Raw genomic sequence first — 7,130 nt, 5'->3', positions numbered from 1 at the left:
ACCTGCTGCATGATACAGGTAAGAAAATTGAAGAGATGGAGATGCAGCTAACAAATTACTTTATTATCACAGGTACCACACATGAAAGGTACTGAAAGAAAATTAGAGACCTGAGATCCTGTGCCCAATATATAAACTGCACTGATCAACACGCCACTGATCTGGAGTGAAACTTGGAATTTCCCTTGGTAACACTCATCAAACAAACATTGCCAGCACACGTTCCCTGCCCTCTAGCTTATCTCAGAGTAAGTGAAGAGTCAAACAAGCCACTCAGTAACACAGCAATGCTGCTTCTATGTGCAAGAGTCAGGTTTGTTTTTCTTCCAAAAAAATAAACACAAAGGCAGGCAGACAAGCTTCCATCTGACTTTTGTCAAAGCTTGGATGAAGGAAGACTTTCAACATTGCCTTCCAAGCAGCTCTTTGTAAAGATGGGAGGATGGGTTAAAAATAACTTGTAATTAGCGTCTAATGAATCAGCACCAGTTGTCTAGTCAACAGTGCATCAGTTCCCATGTGCTATTTAATCGCTTGGTACTCTTTTCATCATGCAAGAGGAGCACACCAGAGAATTCACACCCCACTGTCCACACAAATGTTATTCCTTACACTTGCAGTGCAGGTTCAAACTTCATTTCACCCTAGAGAAAAACAGGACATGACTTTACCAGACAAGAAAGCCCAAGAAACCAACAAGCTTGCATAACTTTCAGGGTTGATGCACCTGGAAGTACATTAAAGTGGCTGCAACTCACCCTGTTTTATCCATTTGTGGAGTTCTGCTGCAGCCAAAAATCAAGCTTCCTAAGCAAGGCCAAGCATTTTTTCCGTGGCACAGTGGGAATAAATTCAAACCACCCCAAAATTCCTTGGCAACAACCCTGTATTTCACATCGGTTTTAATTCAGTGCATTTCCATGAAATACTTCTCATTCCGCCCCTCCTTCAAATGTACACACAGAACTTAGTCCCATAGCGTTACGGGACGTAGTTCTGCAGTAAAGGAAAATGCCACGGCGTGCTCTGCCACGGTGGAAATAATGAAATACACGGGCTCCGCTTTTGAAGCTCCCATCAGCTCCGAACAGCATTTCAGCTTGGCAATGTGTCTCCAACTCCAGCGGCAAGGCCTGTCACCGGCGTTCAGTAGAAGTGACAAGCAGATGAGTTGCTTCTTCTGATAGATAAAATAATGAGCRTTCCACAATAGGGGAATAAAATCCCTTTGCTGATGACTGCAGAGCAAATCTGCAAAGTTTGCAAGGAAAAGATTTTTTTGTTGTTGTTTTAACTGCATGTTCCTCCCAAGATATGAAAACTAAACTGGATTTTTCTCTTCTTGCATCTTAATAAAATTCCTATAAAGATGATTTCTAAATCTTTAGTTTAATTTGTTGTTTCAGCTAGGCCAGAGGTAAAAACTATTTTTCATCTTAATGTACAAATTAAAAAAAAAAAATCAGGTTTAACTAAGAAACAAAAGGAAGGGCTGTCAAAAATGTTCAACACCAAAGACGACTTTTCTATTAAACTTTTTCATGGTCTTTTCAACTATTAATAAAATACAAACAAMATGTATTGAGTTTTAGGCAAAGGAAGCAAATGTTTTGTCTTTTTAATTTATTCATTTTCCTCTTTCTTGTCTTCTGCCTTTGTCCCCTCTTGACAGGGGAAAATAGGRCGAATAATTCCTGTAACTCCCCATAACGATATGCAATATGAAAACTACAAGCACATGCATGCACACTAATTTTTCAGATATTAAAAAAAAGGCCCTGCCAGGATCACAACTCAACCTTCCTGCTCTGAGTCATGGTCCTACCTGATTTCAAATCCATTCTTTCAAGTTAGGCACAAGGAAGGAAAACCATGCCAGCGATGTGCCTTTAGCTGGACCTGTAATAACGTGAACGGGCCCAGGGAGCTGAGATCTCCAGAGATCCTGCTCTGGATACTAGAGAAAACCCCAGCACCAGCAATGCCTCCTGCTTTACACCATCACAGGGGGACAGAAGATTGCAGCCACAGTGTTGGGGGCTCCTTGTGACCCCACTGGTGGTGGCAAAAATCTGGGGGTTTCCGCTATCAAAGCTGGAATGAGAATCAAGCTAAYGAACTTCTGTCATCATGCTTACTATGCTGAGCTCCAGCATTGTTTTCTAAACACATTATCTACTATATCAGACAAACATCTGAGATAACAGCTGTCTTCTACAGCATATTACTCAATGCCCTTTGACTGGGCACACAATATCCACAGCAATTTTTCGTTTGTTTGGGCCTTTTTGGTTTAAGTATACAAAAAAGGGCAGGTTTATGTCTGTATTAGCYATTAATTATACTGTTACAAAGCACACGGTCAAAAGAAGAAATCCTAAAATAAGCATTCAGGTTGGCTTCCCATTTTCAGGCTTGTTATTTTTGGCCAAAATCGCCACCTTGTTTTTCTTCTCACTTCCCTCTGTTTTCATCCTCCCTCATTCTGCAGCAAGAAGGCCAAGAGCTTTTTCCAGTGGAGACAAAGCAAGTGGATTCCATATGGTGCTTCCTTTTATTCTGCAGACAACAGCACGGATGGTAGGTAAGGGAACAAGAAGTTCTCGGGAGCTGCTGTAGGCAGGGTGGTCCCCTCAACCATAAATCTATGCTATATAGGCACCATTGCCTATAAATATATATATATATATATGTATATATATATATATGCATATATATGATTTTTCATTTACTTTTTTTTTAATCTTTCCTCAATGAACCTTCAGGAAGCCATGGCTAACTGCACAGTTTTTTTTATCACACAGGTTACAATAACCACAGCGAAGAAGTGGCACTTTAAAATACTAACCCAGGTAAACTGACAGCAGGGCTAGGACTCAAAACCCACTTTAGCTSAACAGCTACCTCTAGTCTCACCCCTGGCTAAGGGTCAGGTGGCCTGCCATCTCTCGTTGCATGTGAGCACTGCAATTTTGTGCAGCGGCACAGTCAGGCTCTAATCCAACGTCAGATATGAACGTTTGCACGACCRATCAAGTCCTTGACTCTATCTGGGAGAGCAGCGGGCTAAAAGCCAGACCTGGGATTCCACGTACAGATCCCAACGCCAAATAAAAGCAGCTGCTGGGAAATCTCAAGAAAAACAGAAAATAYGAGCGTGCGGTGGCGAGGCCAATTTAAGGCCAAGCTGTGACATCACGTCTCACAGGTTTCCTCGTGGAATGAGTTCTTCCTTTACTGGACTAATAATGCGCAGTTGTGGCTGTGAATGGAGAAGTAATAATGTGGGAAAATGCTTGCAACGCCTTTTAGGAACCTTACACGCAGCATGCCCGTATCACCCCCGTCCAAGGGGGCTCTATGCCTGCCTGAATGCCCCACTATGTGCCAATGGGCACAGCAACGGGGCTGTTACAGCACYGAACAGCAAAGGCAAATCAGCACAGAAAAGGCAGACAGCATTTGGCCTCAAAAAGAGGTAAGATAACAAGGGGTGGCTTAGTCCCAGCTCTTCCCAAAACACAGGAGACACAGCAGATCACCCATCCCAGGGAGGAGGAGGGTGGTGGCTCAGCCAAAGCAGCTGGGAGGCTGGGAATAAACGCAGGAAAGGCAGGGAGACTCGGTGGACGTGGCGAGAAAGGGCTGGGATGATCGCAAGCCAAGCAAGGAGTACGRATGGGTTAACCTCTGTGTCGCCTGCAGCACGTCCTAAGTGCTTTGCACCTTCAAGGGATGAGTTGCTGTGTCTTCATTTGAAAGCCACTTTCCTCAGTCTCCGTCCCAGGCTCCTGGCAGGGCTCAGCCCCGCTTGCACATGCTGAATCCGTCCCAGGCAGCCCCGGGAAGCTGTAACGCTGCTAGCAGTGTGCGAGCAGAGAGGCGGAGAAATGCCACCCTGTACGCGGTAAGAGTTTGGCAGCTGGCAGGGACCACCTGGAAAAGCCCAGGGAGAGGTTTCAGGTGCAGCTACACCAGTAACCATGAGAGGACTGCTGTGATTCGTTAATCCATCACAAATTCCCTGCGGTTTCCCACAAATCCAAGATCTTTCCTACGTTCGCGGACATGACAGAGAGCAAAATGGGAGAGAAGTATATGATGATCGTAATAGTAGCAACTTTCGCTATGCATTTAATAAAGTAACCTAAGGCCAAGATCCTGCTTTCCTTCAGGACTTTTGACAGCGCCTTCCTCACCAGATATTGATGTAGCATTATTTTCTCTAAGCTCCCTAATTTGCTCTCAATTCTTTGTTCATGGGATTAAGCCCTTTCTTTTTTTAATGAAAACACAAGAAAAGCTCAGTGACAGGAGGATGAAGGAAGTCTGTGCTATTCACCAGCCACCCAGCCACCCACATGCTATCTTAATTCATCAGCAGACAAAGCCAGCTCTTTGTCTTTGCAGCTCCTCTATGCCATTCATTCACGGTGAGATATCGCTCCCAGTAATCAGAGCCTGCCTATACAGGGGGGAAAAAGAGACAAAACCCATCTAATCAGGCCTTAGACTTAGCCCCATTGTCACAAAGACAGCTCCTTTTTTAAAATAAAACAATGTATATATAGCAATAGATCTCTATTAAGCACCCTTTCCATATAGACGGTAGCTTATGTAACAGGAGGGTGACGTGAGTATTTTCTTCATTTGTAGGATTTTTTTGCCACTAATAGCAGACCRTCCAAGGACTGGGAAAAATAACAGTAATTTCCTAAAACTTATGAAGAAAGGATTCCCCAGGGTTGAAGGTTGCTTTAACCTCTGTATCTTCAAATGCTTTGCTCTTCTGCACTTAATGAACTACATATGTGATTTGCAATAGTTAAGGGGTTAATCTCTAACCGTTGTTTTAATTGGATCAACAATTGGCCTTCCGCCACTTCCTGTGGAAGATTATTCCACGATCTAATAGAAATCAATGCCAGAATGTATTTTCCTGAGACTACGTGCCAGAGGAAACACTATGGGAATAGATAGCTACCCAAGTTTCACAAGACTCAAATATTATAATATCATCAACCAGAGTCATGACAGCTAGGACTTCATGTGGTCACACTTCCAAAATTGCAATATTTGGGGAATAAGAAGTTAATGGAAATATTTACTAAAAAAAAAAAAAAAAAAACTTCAAATTGTACAACTGAGGAAAAAAGGAAAAATAAAACACAATACTTAATTCTAAATTGCGCCAGGTTGCTTAGCGGAGGTACATGCAAAGGCAAAATCCAGATCCCAGCTGCTTATATATTTTCTCCGTGAACACGATTAAAAACAGCTGAGTGGCTGAAACACCCCTTTCGCATCTTCTCCAAAAGTGGCCATTAGAGCTCACATCACTCCCTGCGAATCAACCCAAATCTATACCAAACCAATACGAAAAGCACGTTCAACTTCCACACTTGTTTTTTCACTAGCATTTTTTAAACAACAACAACAACAAAATAYATCCCATCRCAATAAAATATCTTGTGTGACTTTAACTGTAACAGAAATGTCAGTCCTTTAGATAAAGGAAACCAACTTTTCATATGCCTGCAGGCATAGCCCCAGCACCAGGCACTCGTGCAGCTTACCCAGTGCCTCCGTATGGCTGAACACGTGCTGCMTTTCAGAGAGCTCCTGAGTGCTGGTGACAGCAGCTCTGCTCAGAAAAAATACATTCTTTTGGGCTAAATTTTCTTGACTGCAAGTTTAGCCACTAGGCATGTGGAGGAAGGGAGAGTGTCACAAACTCTAGTAGTTTTATGACACCTGTTAAATGTTGGATGACTCAAAATATCTTTCCTTGAGGAGAGGAGAAAGCTTAAGCTTTGCCATCACTAATGAAAATACCTCTGCAACAACACACATTTTTCAGGATTCTTTTTTAAATACTCGCTAGAGAGACATCATTATTTATATTCTGAACGATAATTTCTATAATGGTCTTCCAATTGCCATTTTTGTAAACTGAACTTAGGAATACACACCRACACATACATAAATTGCACATCTAGTTTTTAATCTTGCACTACGTACAGCCGTTCATAGAGTCTCACTGGCTTCAGCCAGTCTCTTCATACACAAATGAGTATGAAGAATGTGCTGCGTATGTTTTTCTTTTAAACTTCTAACATTGATACACGCATACAAGTGGACAATCTCTGGCACTATGCACGTGGCTTTGTTAGATTTAGTACTTGTATTTTGAGTTGGAAAGAAGGAACACCTTTAGACACCCTTATAAAATTGTATCATTAATAYACAACCTCTGAAACAACTCAAGGAGCTGAGGCCAACCAGTTTTAMATTTTAAGACCACAGAAAGAGGAAATCTGGGAAACCAGGACTTCTAAGGCAATTTCTGAGAAGGTCCCTTACGCGTTTTCACCACAGCACAGAAAGACAGTGCTCTCCCTCCCCCTGCTCTAGCCTTCTTGCCATGGACCTAGCAAGACCAAGGCCACATCACTCAGGGCCACTTGAGTAAGAGTATGGTACATCAGYATCACACATCTAAAGAAGGTAGAAAGAAGATTAGCAAGTGGAATGGCCAAACCCTTTCCCAGTGCTGAGGCTAACCCACGACAAGAAGTAAAAGGGATCCTTTCCTTGCATGACTCATTAGAGAGCTTTTGACAAACACTATATCCCCATTCCCATTAGCTCTTTGGGCAATTCTGGACACATCCTTCTCCTTCCTTCTAAGCACTGGTTGACTGCCATCTGGCCAGTTTGCCTCACATTCCTTCTATGTCCTCCTCTAGCCAAGTGGTTTTGTACAAGTCTCAGAACCTTGGGTAATCCTCTGTGGAACCACAGTCATCGTCTACAGATGGAAATTCAATCCAGGGCTTTAGGGAGGTCACTTGCACAGGTTTCAAGCCAGAGAAATGTACTGATGAGACCAGGCCTGATGAAGAACGCCCTTAATTAGCTTCTCAAACCTTGGTCTGTTTATCTTACTGCTTCACCAAGGGCTGAAATTCTCTGATGGCACTTTTGAGACACTCTCATCTACAGTTGGAAAGGCTAATTATTAATTAAAGGATATCAGTGCTAAGTGATGCCTGTGTATTTCCTCCTGTCATACAGCTGCTCTTATTTTCTGTATCCTGTGTCTATAATTAATAACGTCCCAGTGCTCT

The sequence above is a fragment of the Rhea americana genome, unplaced genomic scaffold (assembly GCF_003343005.1).
Source record: "Rhea americana isolate MKP2758 unplaced genomic scaffold, rheAme1 scaffold_195, whole genome shotgun sequence".
Lineage (NCBI taxonomy): Eukaryota > Metazoa > Chordata > Aves > Rheiformes > Rheidae > Rhea > Rhea americana.
This window is presented reverse-complemented; position numbering follows the sequence as displayed.